The 16,416-nt window shown below is 41.2% G+C and overlaps 1 protein-coding gene and 1 pseudogene across 2 annotated transcripts in view; one reads left to right on the top strand and one right to left on the bottom strand.

Moving 5' to 3' along the window:
* Nucleotides 1-16,416, top strand: part of lsamp (limbic system associated membrane protein) — a 245,977-nt gene that overhangs the window by 46,694 nt on the left and 182,867 nt on the right. The window lies entirely within an intron of this gene.
* Nucleotides 11,775-12,418, bottom strand: LOC146653699 (uncharacterized; annotated as a pseudogene).

The following is a 16,416-nucleotide window of genomic DNA, read 5'->3' as shown; positions in this document are numbered from 1 at the left end:
GTAATGCTGTAAATTTTTAATGTGAGCAACTTTAAAAATGTTCTGTGTCGACATTCATCTGCTGACAATTGTCTTACAGGCACTGCAAAGGCAAAGAAGCTGGTTTGATTTGGGAGCAACAGTAGTGATTGGCAGTGCGTGAAAAAGCAAAGATGATAATTGCAACATCAATGTAACCTTCAACACAGGCATCCAAAGAGAGAACAGCTAAACTAATAACTTAATTTATGTTCGGTATTTCAGGATGTTGCGATATATTTATATGTTTGCTTTGTCGCCATGAATTAATGTAGCTTCACGTGGCTTTGCACCACTTGGTGGCTAATTTTTTTATCCAATTTTCTGCTATTCAGTGATCAGTGGCATGCCAGTACAAACATACCTGCATCTGGAATTGCTTTATTTTTCAGGAAATTTGAAAAAAATATGTTTTAGTTTTTTTCTTATAAGCTGGCATTTTGTTGTTATTTTGTTTTGTTTTTACCAAATTATGACTTGATGAATGAAGACATGACAAAGACACACACACACATATATATGTATGTGTGTTTGTCATTCTTATCAACTCCAGGCTATATGTCATGTTGCAGACAACAAATAGGAGATATGTAGGAGTAATCCCTGATGTTTCCATCATTATAATCACGTGTGCAGTTGCATGGATTTAGACTAACGCCTCAAAATAGCACAGGATACAGTACATATGTACGACTCACTCCTTTGAATGTATAAGTGCATTAACACTGACGAGTATGGCTATGAAATGTGCACTATGAGTACTCATAATCCTAAAAAGAGAGTGCAGAATGCTGTACGTCCTCAGTGGTCGCAGCATTGGGTAAGTAGCAAAAAAGATAGGACCATTAACCAGTTTTCCACCATTAGCCAAAGAATATGTACCAGCAACACTGACGGTGTTTGTGCTAGCCTGCAGAGAGTCCCATTTAATACAGATATTCTGAAAATATGTCTGCTCGCACAACAACTGCTGTGGTCAAATGCTGTGAAACTCATTTCTGGTACTTGCGTAGTGTGTTGGATTTAACACACCATGTTTTAAGTACATAGTGCAGACTAATGAAAAAATACACCAAAACTTATCACATGCAAAACAATTGGCCTATACTTAGTGTTGGGTTATACTATGGCACAACATCTGTATAAAGCTATGCATTCATGTAAAGATTAACCTTGTTTGTACCAATCCCCCACATTCCTTCTAGTTCCTCTCTGACTCTCTCTGATTCCCTAGAGGGTGTTTCAAATTTATGAAAATTGACTCTGCGTCTTTTGGAGCAGATGCTCCTGCTTGGCAGCGAGAAACGGTTCATTAGTTATTTAAATCAGAATAGCCTGGGACTGCATATCAGGCACTAAATTAATTTGATATATGGCAAGAGAAAAATAGAGCTATTAGTGGAAAAACAAAGTGTTGGAGGATTCGCGCTGCCGTACTGGTAACCTTTGCAGCAGTATATCTGGATCTCTATATCTCTATCTATATTTGTCACAGTCTTGGAAAATATATGCTGCACCCAGTATACCAGGGGTTCCAACTATTTGTCAAGGTGTATGTCGCAAAGTCTTTATATCTCTTCAGATCATGAATTTTATATGTCAACCAGTGCCTTGGCATGAATGTCATCTGTCCTCATGATGATGTGTGACTGCAGGTGGTTATGGGAAATGGTCCTTAAAATGCAAGTATGTATTATAGCAATGTGTGTTTCTAACTTTTGCATATAGTGTATTATTTCAGATCTTTTCAGCCAGTAAAAACTGCTAATTACTTGTATTTGGAGGGCATATTCTTGGCTCTTCGGAGCATTTCATTTGTCACGTTGGTGAGAAAGCAAAATGAATATATGTGTTTTGGCAGCTCTTCAAATGAATTGAGTTCCACATCAGCTGTGTGCATGTGTTCAAGCATGGCACAGCCAACCATTGCTAGCTTTGGGAAGCAAGAAAAACAAGACATAGATTAGTGTTAGGTTCCATCTACCCTTCCTTCTGAAATTTGCGCATCCTGCAGTCACTCCCCCAACCACCATTCAACCATCCTCATGTCCCTTTCTCTCTAATTAGGACTTTTCCTCATCCCCTTAGCTCACTGAGAGCAATCTGGATTTCACTGCTAGTCCATGTGCTCTGACTTAACACAACATCAGTAACAATTTGTGGCTTGTTTATATGGAAATCAGTATTGCAATTAGGCTAAACAGCAAACAGTCGTGACTGTCAATACTGTCATCCCGGCAGAGTCCTGTGATGGAGCGCGCTCAGCTTTATGTCTTCATTTACCGCAGTCACCATGGCTCCTGACATCTTTTTTACCTGCCTCGTTGAGCCCGGGAATGATTGAAGCTATATTCACTGAGCACTCTCCTATCAAGGACAATACTCGGAGAGACATCCAGTTAGCGTATAAGTATCCAAGAGACTGTTGGACAAAGGGATAAATTAGCAGTTCTGCAAGATGAACTTTTCTTTGTTCTTTGTCTACTGCTTTTTTAATTTTTTTTAACAAGGCATCATCTTTCACAAAAGGATGACTAGGCTTAAAAAGCTAACACTCTCTGAGATATGGCCTCTGCAATTATACTCCTTTTCTCAGATTAGTCTGCCTGCCGCTCTATAATCCTTGTGAGTTATTATGAGCGAAGGAGCCTGGTGGAGAGGTTTTCGGTGATCAATCTTAAACCATCCTCTCTAATTTTCCACGGTCAGCGCTTTCATCCTGCCTGCCCTTGTCGCTCGACTGCGCCAGCCAATTACGGCCCTAACTATGTCAGCTTATTACAGGACAGCCATGGCCCTTGCCGCCGTATTGACCTGATGCGATAGGCTTGGACCTTCCAACCTCCAGGCTCCAATTAATTACTGCAGTGCCCTTGTTGAGCATGCAAACCCAGAGAGGGTTGAAAAAATAACGCAGTCAGCGTACCTGGTTGTTGTTATTTTCTTTCCATGTGGATTAGGTTTAATTAAACTGAACACATGCATGAACACTGGAGCCTTATGACAGGTAATAAAGACGAGATGAGACTTCATTGGCAAGGCATTAAAGTGGCAGATCCCTGGACTTGTTTCCTGGCCTGCGCTGATGTGCTTTATGCTGTCTCTCCTGATTTTCTCCCAGGCTCATTAAGGACAAGAATACCAGAGAACTGACTTCCCTCAGTGTGTGTGTGTGTGGCTGTTTACTGTTAGCTAATATGGGGGAGATTGGAAATGTCTGAAGTGAAGTACCAGTTGCACGTGTAAGGCACCGTATTGACTGTTCACTTTGTTATTATGACTAAAACAGGGCTTTCTGGATATTATACCAGGCATCTATGATGAGAGACAAATTGCTGACCTGCAGGCTTCTGAATTAGGACAATGAGGAAGAGAGATATTTTGTGTATGTGCGTGTTTGCCTATGTATCTGTGTGAGGAGCTCAGTAACACTCAGTGAGGCTATTATTGATTAGACAGTTCTATTATTAGCTGAAGTAGACCAAAATCTGGCTAGCTGATTGGCTATTGCATTGGGGTCATTTCATACGCTGACCTAACTAACTAATTGGAATTATATCTCTGTCACCAGCACACAACAGGCATTATATCTGATAACCAAATACAGAGCAGAGATGAAGGTTTGTAAAGGTGGATTTTAGCAACCGTAATACAATCATAACACACATAGAGTTAAACATCAAGTCCATCAAAGTTCTTTTCTTTGTACGTACTCCCAGCCAGGTTGCCAGGTTCCAGTGCTTCTTTGATTTATTTAGCTTTTTCACCATTGCTGCTTTTGACTCACTGTTGACTTTGCCTGAGAAGTGCAGTCATGTGACTTAGTTTTTGATTACATACAGATAAAGAAGTAGAGGAAGAGAAAGGCAGAATAAATTTTAGGAGTCTAGTTGCATTAAAAAAAGGATAAAGGAAAAAGTTATGAACAGTGAATGTTCTCAGAGCAAATGTTGAGAGACAGCAGTGTGTGGCTGGAGCTTGTCCTTCAAAGTGACAGATCTTACCCTCTTCTAAGCTGACTGGAGTCTCTTCACAATATGAGCCCAGTGGATGCTTATTTTCCTGCCTAATATTTAGGAAGCCTTTTATGCCAGTGTGAATATTACACAAAATAACATAAAAATGGCGCTGCCTGTGAACAGCATGGACACATGAGCGAAACCTAGTCCAGACCAGCTGCTGGTGGAGATAAGAAAGCTGAAGGACTCAGTCATTAAAGGGACAACTTTTTTCTTAATTATTTTTGCTAGTGAACATTTGACAGGGATGTTTTCACTGGCGCAGGCATTATCCCTGAGCTGTTATGATGAGTCAATGTTTCAATCCACCTCGTGCCATTTGGCCAAGGCATTCCCTCGGACAAGAATAGTTGTTTGTCTCCTTCCTCAGTGGAAAGATACGGCGAGTCAAGCTCACGTGGGGCCATGAGTTCCTTTTCAGTCTTTGCCTCTTTTCACAAGACTTTCAACTTCTTTGATGGCACCCTCAATGTCCTCCCTCTCTATAAATGTACCTCTCTATTTTCTCTCCACTTACCCTTTCGCCCTATTCTCCTCCTCTCTGCGCCCGCCTTTTCAGTCTGCTGTGGACCTTCGGTCTGTTGTGTGTTTGTGTTTTCTGTGTGAGAGAGAGAGGCTGAGACAGAAACGGACAGCATGAGGGATGGCAGAGCTGTACCACTGTGATGGAGCAGAGGGAAGGAGGTGTTTAAGCCATTACTGACGGAGGCTAAGTGGTGCCACACAGTCCTACTGCCTGCCCATCTTAGTGCCATGCTGGCCTCTACCCAAGTCATTAAAGTCTCTTGTCCCAGCTGTGAAATAAAAGGTCATATCACCGAGGGAAAATCTGGGTATGTGTTAAATCAAATTTATTGCAGCTGTATCATTGGTTCTCTGTTCTTACCTCCACTTGCTGCTGAGAGGAAGATGGCTCCTAACCAAGAAAAACAACAATAATCTCCTCTACCTCTCAAAGCAGTCACCCAACTGATGCCTCAATCTACAGTCCCCAGCCAAGTCCCCTCTATTATATTACTGCTGAATGATAGCTCCATTCTCAACCTTGAGTGTCATTCTCAATATTTGAGTGAATAACTTAAGAGGCAAGCAGTTTAGATGGCAGGAGTGCAAAGATGAAATTGCTGCCTGTCAGTGCCAACCTTGAAAATAATCTCTCTAACTCCACACACCCAACACTTTGAGTCTTTAGCCTCTGCTGTCAGCGCAGGGTTCTGCTCCATAATTAGTGGCCGGCTTATTATAGGTTGCTCGAACCAGGCTAGGGTTCCTCTCCTCTGGGAAGGCGAGGGGGAGGAGCAGGGAAAGGAAGGGACTAATTGTTGGCTTTACTGTGGAAGCTTCGTTGCAGGATGAATGAGCCAATTAATATGCAAGGAGTGCAATGTCCTCCCTGCGCAAGGCTAGGGAGGAATAGCAGTGGCTCATTCGCTGGGTGTGTGTTGAAGAGGGGCCAGAGCTAAGAGGCCCAAAAGACACAAAGAATGCCTCTGTTTGAAGTAGAAACCGATGCACAAAAACAGAGAACTGAAAGGCTTTCTTCACTCTTAAACTAAACGATGCAAATTGTGAATTGACTATAATGAGCATACAAGTTGGAAGTTGACTTCGGGTTAGAATTTGATTAGCTTTGCAGTTTATAGCATATTCTTAAAAGAGATCATCAGTAAACCCCATGATAATTTTGACTCCAAACATAATGTGGAAAAACAGATAAGCCTTTAATCAGCCTAGTCCCAAATAATATGATCAAACAGAATATCACAGTTATCAAACTGTTATGTCCTCACATCCTTGTTTATTCACTTTGAGCTCACGGCTCCGTTTGTGTTGTGATTAAAATGTGCACCGAAGGTTAACAAGATGCCATCATCCCTCAAGGTAGGAACTTTTGTAATTTTAGGCACAAGGCTGTCATCAGGATAAATGTTTTATCAAAAGTAATAATTAAAAATATATATATTAATAAGAGCTTCTTTCCTTTCATTTTAGTGCTGGAAACTGTAAAAATGGAAGTGAAAGTCAGTTTTTCAAGGTTGCACATGAACACTGTAATAACATAATCTAAGTCAAAGGCTTTACTGGGTTTTACAGTTACAGTTATCACGTCAGCATTATTCTCCTAGTCATTCGAGTGGTTATAAATCAGTTCAGCACTAATAAAGTAAGGAGACTGTGAGGGAATTGATTCAACGGGAGATTTTGGACAGGAATAAGGAGTTATCGGTTTCTTTTAAGCATGCATGTAATTATTTCTTCTCCTTTTTGTCTCAATTGTAGATAAATACTCACATACAAACAAACCTAATCACAATGCACTTAATATAAAGACACAGAACAATAGTTTTTTCTCTCTGGGCTACACAGTAGAGCGTTTCTTTTCTCCTCTTCACAGGAAGCAGGGACAATGGCTTTATCAATGTCCATCTTTGTTCTACTGGATGACATCCACTCAGTTGAGTCTTTACAAAACACATTCCCCGGGCTGTGAAAGAAGCTATTATTTTGCTCAGTGTTGTATACTTGAAAGACGCCGCCGCCTAATTTCTTCTGCTAGCTGCAGAAACAGTGTTGCTTTTGTTTTGGTATACAGACACTACTGTATCAGCAGAAAGAATGTGCTGCTGTTGCTATTGGCTATCAACACATCAAATGAAATCTAAGACAGCTGCAGACGTCAATGTCAGCCCTTCCTACTCAGCACTGTGGATGGGCGCCTACTCCATTTGCAGTCGCATGTGTGATTTCACTACTGTATCGATGATTACGCAGAGATGCCTAAGGCTTCTTGTTGAGACTACAGGAAAAAAATTAGAAAGCCAGCGATGAACTTGATAGAATGGCATGTAATGATTCAGAGGTAAAGAAATATGATAGCCTCATGTGTAAAATAGATGCATTGTTCCATTGTCTGTCAACTAAGCAAACATCTACCCCATCCGAGGACTCTTACTGGCAGAAGTGATTTAAGATTCCTGCTTTTTTAAATTTAGTTTATGCTCATGTGCTCAAACATCTTGCTGCATTGTTGCACTGTGGGTAGTTACTATCAACAGCTTTCTAACAGGCCTGCGGGCATTTCTCTAAGAACATTTTTATTGGGCTCCAAACCAAACGGATGAAAGCAGGAAGCGATCCTTCAGCTTGATGAAACCACTGCAGTTGTAGCTAAACATGGTAAATACGCACAGAAACACACAGTAGTAAAAGATATATACTATGTATATATAGAGCTGCTCAAGTGCATCTAAAGTGTTCTCTGATTTGACTTATATATCACATTAACTTGCATATAGAGTTGATATGACAGGGATATGCAATACAAGAGAGAGGGTGCGATGGAGGAGGATGATTCACTGTGGTGAGCCTTAAAAGGAACAGGAGAAGAAGAAGATGCACATATATGACATCGGACAGCCATACACCTTGTTGTCTGATCGTGTCTTTATGTTTATCTGACATTAAGACTTGGATGACTCTTAACTTCTTACACCTTAATGAAAGCAAAACTGAAGTCATTGTGTTTGGGCTTCCTAAAGATCCCAACTTCTCTCTTGACTTTTTGGGACCCCTAACCTCCGATTGCACTTCTTCCATTAAGAGTCTTGGAGTTATTTTTGACAATGCTTTTAAACTTGATAAACAAATCAGCTCTGTAGTTAAGGGATCTTTTTATCATTTACGGATTTTAGCCAAAGTCAAGTCTTACCTTTGCAGGAACGATCTAGAAAGAGTGGTCCATGCTTTTATTACTTCACGGCTGGACTACTGTAATTCCCTCTATGCTGGCCTAGATCGTTCCTGTCTACATCGCCTTCAACTGGTGCAGAACGCTGCCGCTCGCCTGTTGACCGGTTCAAAAAAAAGAGACCACATCACTCCGGTTCTCTGCTCTCTCCACTGGCTCCCAGTTGCTTTTAGGATTGATTTTAAAATCTTACTGCTGGCTTTTAAGGTTTTAAATGGCACTGCACCTTCTTACCTGTCAGAACTCCTTAGTACTTATCGCCCCAGGAGATCTTTGAGGTCAGCCGATCTGATGCTTTTAGATGTTCCCAGGTATAAATTAAAGACAAAGGGAGAGAGGGCGTTTGCTGTGGCTGCACCCAGACTGTGGAACAGTTTACCTCCTCACGTCAGATTCTCCAAAAGCCTAGAAACTTTTAAAACTGCTCTTAAAACTCACCTCTTTTCATTGGCTTTTAGAAAGGTTTAATTTATTTGTTTATTTATTTTTTATTTGATCAGCGAGGTGTTTTACGAAATTGTGTTCTATTGTATTTTTATCTGTATTTACTGTACAGCACTTTGGTCAGCCTTGGTTGTTTTTAAATGTGCTCTATAAATAAACTTGACTTGACTTGACTTGACTTTATTATACCCATTATTTTGGTTCTTGATTTCAATTGGCAATCTCTACATTTACTCTGTCACAGGCTGGGTCTGTGACCCAGCGCTCTGAGTACATTTTGTATTTGTCTCATTTTAGATTTGTGATTAGTTCATGTCTCATTCTTATTTAGCTTTTAGTTGAGGTTAAAGGCAGTCATTATTTATTGTTTCCTTGGTTTGTGTTTGGGTTCTTGTATCGTTCATCACATGTTAGGTCTGTTAAGCTTGTGTTGTCATGTCTAGTTTCAGTGTTTCCTGTTTTACTTTGAAGGAGTCGTGTGTTCTTTGTTCATTGTATTTAGTTTCACTTCCCCTGTCCTGTCATTAGGCTCATGTCAGTCAGCTGTTCTATGGCGTTATTTTTGTGCCACTATTCTGAGCGCACGTAGAAAAAAGTTTGCAGGTGCAAGTGTTGCAATTTGAGGACAAATTTACTTTGAGCGAAGAAAAGCTCAATTTGGGTGAACAAAATTAATTCCTGAGTGCAAAAAATTTATTTCAGTGTTTGCTATTATCCACACACACACAATAGCAGCCCCCTCGCTCAGTTTTTGCATTTGCGCTCGCTCACAATGTATTTTGCTCGCGCTCTCAACATTTCTGTCCGTGCGCGCACAACTCTTTCTCTACACCGTTATATTTGTGCCACAAAACCAGCCAATCACAGACTTGGATGCAAAAAAATCTGCTTGGCTGTTCTGGTCTCCAATCAGCTCGAAATGACGAAATGCAATATCCCAGAATCCGAAAGAATCTCCAAAAACGTTAGAACACTTATGCAAATATGTGATGTCTTGATGAATCGAGCAGGTATTAGAAGTTCACACAGCAACATTCTCACATGAAAATATCTTAAAAGTTTATTTTGTGACCCAGAAAGAGTAATATTTCAAACTCCGCCACTCTGTGTTCCTCCACCACTGCCTCATTTGAGTTTTGGACGAAAGGGATTCTGGGATATTGCATTTCGTCATTTCGAGCTGATTGGAGACCAGAACAGCCAATCAGATTCAGCTGATTTTAAAGTCTTTTATTAGTACAGCTGGTGTGGCTGATGGGGGATTGCCCCTGCTTGCATGTAGAAAGTTAGTGAGTGATCGTGGCCTTGCTATTGCAACAGAGATTTGTACTTGCCTGCAAGTAATAGAGGGCTTGAAAGACTCTAGGTCTCAGCACATGCTGAAACTTGTGTATCACAGAAAACACATGGCTTCCCCTGGTACACATCAGGTCAGCAGTAGACGTGGCACTGACAAGGACTGCAGAGAACAGGGAATTTGCACAAACCCTGAGGAAAAGAAAAGCAAAACATGACAGAAAAAAACTGGCAAGCCAAAATGCCATGCCGTTTTATTCTGGACACGACATAGGAGATAAAGCCTTCACCTAAAGTAACTCTTTCTCATTTACCACATGTTGAAATGTTGGCTACCTTGGTCAGAAATGATCCTAATTACAGCTACTACAAGAAAAGCACCTCCAGCAATCATTTACATACTAGACCTTTGGGACTGGAGGTAGACTTGACAGTATGTCACAGGCAGTTCTCACACAATGCTCCACTTACACATCTATTGCAGGTCTGCGCTGGCCTTTCAGTGAAAAACCTTTTGATCCATCTGCTCTCCTGCATGAAGAGAAACTCAGCATGGCAAAACACGGAAAGGCAACAAACAGAATGCCAAATGATCATCCACAGAGTTTAAAACATCTTCTCTTTTTCTTGTATAATTCATCATTCTTTACTGCTGAAATTGAATTGATTAAAAAGAAGATTCCTCTAAATAAACTGTCTAAATTATCTTCAGTGGCCTGAAAGGTAGTATATCCCCCCAAAAATGGCTATCAAATGAAATGTGAATTCAAGAAAGGGCATGCTGTGATGTCTCCAGTTTATTAGCACTAATGATCACCAGAACCAACGGTAGCCATCGAATTCCTGATCTTCTTGCTTCCCCTGAGACTCTGCTGTAGAAACTTTTACACAGTTACCCTTTCAAATCAATACAAGTACTGTTAATGTTTAATGGGCCTGTTAGTGTTAGTGCACTTCCTCGCGTCCTGTATTTGGAGGGTTTGACTTACTCCTCAAAAATGTGACCATGTTTGAAAGTAGAAGGCGGGCTGCAGATTGTGTGTGGCAAGTACACTTCAAAGACGTTTTCCCCTCATACATTCCTGTGTACACAGACTTCATTTTGATCATCGTTTTAAGCTTAATAACATGGAGGGAAATCATATGCAAACAAAAGCATGCTTATCGATCCAGTCATCACAAAGACTCCCAAACAGGGACAGGTGAGAACGACACCCCATGCCGTGCTCCTTTTGTGTGCCTCAACAATGTTTACAGGACCAGATCTTCGTTGTACATCCATTCACAGTAAACCGATGTGATAATAGCCCTCGTGGAGTGTCAGAGACTGCACAGAGTGATGCTTTCTGACACTAATTGTTCTTTCATCTTAAGCAGCGGCCTCTTAGACAATCTCCAAAGTACTCCGTAATGAGGTCTGTTATGGTGAAGGGAGGAGGCGAAGGAGGCAGAGGCATTGAGCTGACTGTTGACATTCTGACACGTTTTGTCATGAGTTTGTTTATTTTATTTTTTCCCTGTGGTCATATTATAATAGAATTATCTACCCTGTCCTCCCTTAATCCTGCACTGTTATTGCCTGTGAGGTGATCCAAGCCTGTTCACTGAAGAACATCTGCAAACGAGGAAGATGTGTTCTGCTGGCTGGCTCGCTATATACTTTATAAAGTGGATTTTGAGATAACAGCCATGAGATTAAAATCCAAATTGCTTGACCAAGCAGAAATAACTATATAATTTACCAGGAGTGACCTTGTGCATGAGAGGAGTCCAAAGTTGCTCCCATTTTTCATGAGCTGAACTTAAAGATCTGAAACATTTTCTACATACACAAAGGACCCATTACTATCAAATATTGTTCACAAATCTGTCTAAATCTGTGTTGGTGAGAACTTCTCCTTTGCCGAGATAATCCCACCTCACAGGTGTGGCATGTCAAGGTGCTGATTAGACAGCATGAATATCTCACAGGTGTGCCTTAGACTGCCCACAATAAAAGGCCACTCTGAAATATGCAGTTTGATCACACAGCACAATGCTACACATGTCGCAGCTTTTGAGGGAGCGTGCAGTTGGCATGCTGACTGCAGGAATGTCTACCAGAACTGTTGCCTGTGAAATGAATGTTCATTTCTCTGCCATAAGCTGTCTTCAAAGGCATTTTAGAGAATTTGGCTGTACATCCAACCGGCCTCACAATCGCAGACCACGTGTAACCACACCAGCCCAGGATCTCCACATCAGCATGTTCACCTCCAGGATGGTCGACCAGGTGGAGACCAGCCACCCGGACAGCTGCAGCAACAATCGGTTTGCATAACCAAAGAATTTCTGCAAAGACTGTCAGAAACCGTGTCAGGGAGGTTCATCTGCATGCTCGGCATCCTACTCGGGGTCTGGACCTGACTGCAGTTTGTTGTCGTAACCAACTTGAGTGGGGAAATGCTCACATTCGATGGTGTCTGGCACGTTGACAGATGTTTTTACTGTTCAGGGCAGATGGCAGACAGCTTGTGTCGTGTCGTGTGGTTTGCTGACATCAACGTTGTGGATTGAGTGGCCCATGGTGGGTTATGGACAATGAACACAAGTGCATTTTATTGTTGGCATTTTGAATGCACAGAGATACCGTGTTGAGATCCTGAGGACCATTGTTGTGCCATTTATCCATGACCATAACCTCATGTTACAGCCTTATAACGCACGGCCTCATATTGCAAGAATCTATACATAATTCCTGGAAGCTGAAAACATCCCAGTTCTTGCATGGCAGCAGACATGTCACCCATTGAGCATGTTTGGGATGCTCGGCTTGCCGTATATGACAGCATGTTCCAGTTCCTGCCAATATTCAGCAACTTTGCACAAGTATTGAAGAGGAGTGGACCAGCATTCCACAGCCCACAATCAACAACCTGATCAGCTCTATGCAATGGAGATGTGTTGCACTGCGTAAGACAAAGGGTGGCCACACCAGATACTGACTGGTTTTGCGACATGTGTAGCATTGTGCTGTGTGATCAAACTGCATATATTGCCTTTTATTGTGGGCAGTCTAAGGCACACCTGTGAGATATTCATGCTGTCTAATCAGCACCTTGACATGCCACACCAGTGAGGTGGAATGGATTATCTCAGCAAAGGAGAAGTTCTCACCAACACAGATTTAGACAGATTTGTGAACAATATTTGATAGTAATGGGTCCTTTGTGTATGTAGAAAATGTTTCAGATCTTTAAGTACAGCTCATGAAAAAGTGTGCGTTTATATTTTTGTTCAGTGTAGATTACAGGAAAGAAAAAAGCATCAACCTTATCCTGTATTCTGCTCAAAGCTGATAGTGTGGCATCATGGATGTGGTAGTCGAAGAATTGGGGAAAAGTGCTTAACAGACCACCTTTCATAAAAGACACATTTTATTAAAATCAAAGGTTATATTGTTATTTATTAGGCAAATAAGAATCCAAATTCACGTTTTTATACTCAAAATTTGAGTTGGCATGCTGGACTTCACAGACAAGTCCCAAACTAATGAAGCTCAGAAATCCAAGAAAATAAGTATAATTGTGTAACTCCTTTACTCTTTTTTCTGCTTTTCTGTAAAACAGTGAATTTAAACATTCATGGATAACACTAATTAACCATTAAAGAAACATAAAAAATGATTTTGGTCATTACCAATCCCGTAAATTTAGGCAACTGTGGCATAAACCTTACATTGGGTGGTGATCTAATTAATTTTGTTAAGCACTCTACATAAAAGAGACAGATGGTGGTGGCTAACCAGACCATCGTAAGCCGTGACAGTATTTTAGTTCCGTCGGTATGGGCTTCCCTTCAGGTGTGAAAGCTCGACACAAATGAGAAACCTCAGCACATTTTATCAAGACGCCAGATGGCGACATGGCAGTGATGCAACTGCACTACATCTACTCTTACAACGAAGGCTTGTGATGCCAGAGAAAGCTTGAACACTGGTACAAAAGCTTAATTGGAATTTAATTTGGATTACACCCCACACATCCAGAGTCCTCCTCTGATGTGCAGCATTTTCACACGTTTGTTGGTATGACTTTAAAGGCTCTCAATTCGTCTGAAAATCAAGAGACATAACTAAGAATGTGTATTCTAATTACATGTAAGCATCTGAGCTCACGATTCACTTCATCTAACTACTTTAATTGGGTATCAAAGATTAATCCAGTCATTGTCACGGTGGCTGGTGAAAACGTAGCAGTAAGGCAGTGCTTCTTGAGAAGCCATTACTGCTCCAATAGGACGCCTCGCTCATTATCTTCCCCTTTAGTAAGGGAATCAGTTAATAGTTTACAAGGAAATCACTGAAGTTAGAGGAAAGGACACCATGGTCCTTTTTTTCATTCTTTAAGCCATCCATTGTTGAAATCGATTGTTCCGCTTTAGTGATTCTCTAAGGAGCCATTTAGACTGAGTTGGCTGTGGGCTGCACCATGTGCTCTCTCTCTTTTTCTTTCTGTCTCTCTCTCTGTTTTTCCCTCACTCTCATTCACACACACACACACACACACACACACAAACACACACTAGAAACCAGTGGCTGAAGGTGTTCTTAATGGGCCAGAGTTTGATCTACTGTCAAGCAGCCAGAGATATACAGTTTCTACTGACTAGAGAAGCACCCCCAGAGGTGGATTTATTTTGTAAGGGGAAATAAATCCACCTCTTGGAGTGTAAGCCTTCGTGTGTGTGTGTGTGTGTGTGTGTGTGTGTGTGTGTGTGTGTGTGTGTGTGTGTGTGTGTGTGTGTGTGTACTCATTATCTTCCAAAAAGCGTGTTGTGCATAATTGTAATGCACACTCTTATTATCTGCTTGCACTTTCTGCAGTTTCTGTCTCAGCATACTATACCTGTGTATTTACATACATGCTAACACACACGTGCACACTGTGGTTTAGTATATTACATCAGTTGCTGCTTTGTGATTAAAATGTTTGAGCTGTTAGCTTGCAGCTTCCTTACCCCTTAAGGCTTCTTATGGGAGTATTTGCACCCCACTCCCAGAACCACAGAGGTCCACACACTGTGGGATTAATTAATAGCTAAACCCATACAGCACACTTGCACACATACATTCAATATGAATGGAGGGATACGGAGCAGTTGGGAAAAATGCAGATGCAGAGGGTGGAGGGTGGTGGTGGCTCGCGATGATGAGTAAAAACATCCACTGAAATGGAGAAGACAGAAAGCAAGGTTTGTCTTTTAGGTGGAAACAAAACAAGATAGAGAAACAGCGGAAGAGGGAGAGGGTTACAGCTGGCGAGAGGGGAAAAAATGTGTAAACAGAGGATACAGCACAGAAAAATAGAATTAAAGCAACAAAGCAAGGGTGCATTGTAGATTTGTGGACAGATTCTATCTGGTATGTTGGTCATGTCACACAAGGGAGGCCTGGCTAGACAAGGCTGTGCATCCACTATGCTCCCCTCTGCTTATTGATTATGTCAGCAAGTCCCCTAGCTGGGTTCTGTGTGTGTGTGTGTGTGTGTGTGTGTGTGTGTGTGTGTGTGTGTGTGTGTGTGTGTGTGTGTGTGTGTGTGTGTGTGTGTGTGTGTGTCTGGCTTGATATGCACACAACTGTGCAGTCTGAGTATCGTTCCTTTTAAAAGACGGTTTAGAGTAATGCCATAAATCATCTTCGCAAACATATCATTTTAAATCAAAGTTGGCTTTTAGGATTAACTATCCTGTAGTGGTAATGAATGCCATTACGCACGTGACGCAGCACAGAAAAACAACTCAAAATTCCACATTTTGCTGATCCAAACTTGTCATGTAACGCGTACACACTGAATGCACTGCAATTTTGCAAAAAAAAAAAAAAATCATCCTCCAAAAAATTAAGGGAAAATAAAGTGATGATAAATTCTTCCTGATGCTGCTAAAGAAAAGGAAGAAACACAGATTCTGGGTTCATCCTATTCTCACAAGAAAACAGCAACGGGGAGAATTTCAAGGTTAGATCCACGACTCGAAGCTATATCACGGCTGCTTTAGTACATATTTCAGGATGTCAGGGGGGCAGATTGAGCTCTTGTTGGCAGATTTGGGCCTATATCTGAAGAGGCAGAGAAATCATTTCAGAGAGCTGATTGCCCCAGAACAGCATCTAGCTGTGTGTCTGAGGTAAAATAGTATCATTTTACTATTTGCATATCATTAAGTACTAGTGTGTATTTTGAGCTGCAAGCACACTTGTTAACAAGTGCAGTGGTCCAATTTGGTGTGAACAGCTTCATTAAACATAAGTGAAAAATATTTTTCAATATATTGAAAGACGGACATCATCCTCATGATGTAATGTATGTCTTTCTAATTTGTGTTGGATGACCTTAAGAAGATCTTTATAGTCCTTCTCCCAAACAAATAGTTTTGGTGCCTTAATATGGTCTTGTACTAAACTTGAACCCCAATCATTGGGTTGAAAGCCTTGCAGGTTTGTTCCAGTCCCCGCAAATACACCTAGCTGCTAACATGGAAAGGAGAACAAATGACTAGTACAACTGCTTTGCTGGTGAATGACCAGTTTCACAGGAGGACTACAAATGTGTGTTTGTATAGATATATGTGTGTGTGTGTGTGTGTGTGTGTGTGTGTGTGTGTGTGTGTGTGTGTGTGTGTGTGTGCGTGTATTCTATGCCTCCTTAAGAGCTTTTAAATAAAAATAACTATTGCTCATAGCATCCCAGAGGCTGTGATCAATCACTGTCATCAATAAAGACAGGCCAGTTTGTCAGGAAGCACCCACTAGCCTTGGGGTCTGGCGGCAGCTGCAGAGGAGGTTTCAAATCGTTGATGGTCTTTTCCCATTAGTTGTACTAAAGAAATTGTCTCTGCATTTTTATCCTGCTG

Source organism: Rhamphochromis longiceps, linkage group LG14, assembly GCF_057381845.1.
Source record: "Rhamphochromis longiceps isolate RC_006_pf linkage group LG14, R_longiceps_female_GT1.1, whole genome shotgun sequence".
In the NCBI taxonomy this organism is placed as follows: Eukaryota; Metazoa; Chordata; class Actinopteri; order Cichliformes; family Cichlidae; genus Rhamphochromis; species Rhamphochromis longiceps.
Note: the sequence above shows the minus strand (reverse complement) of the source record. Positions and strands in the feature narration are given on the sequence as shown.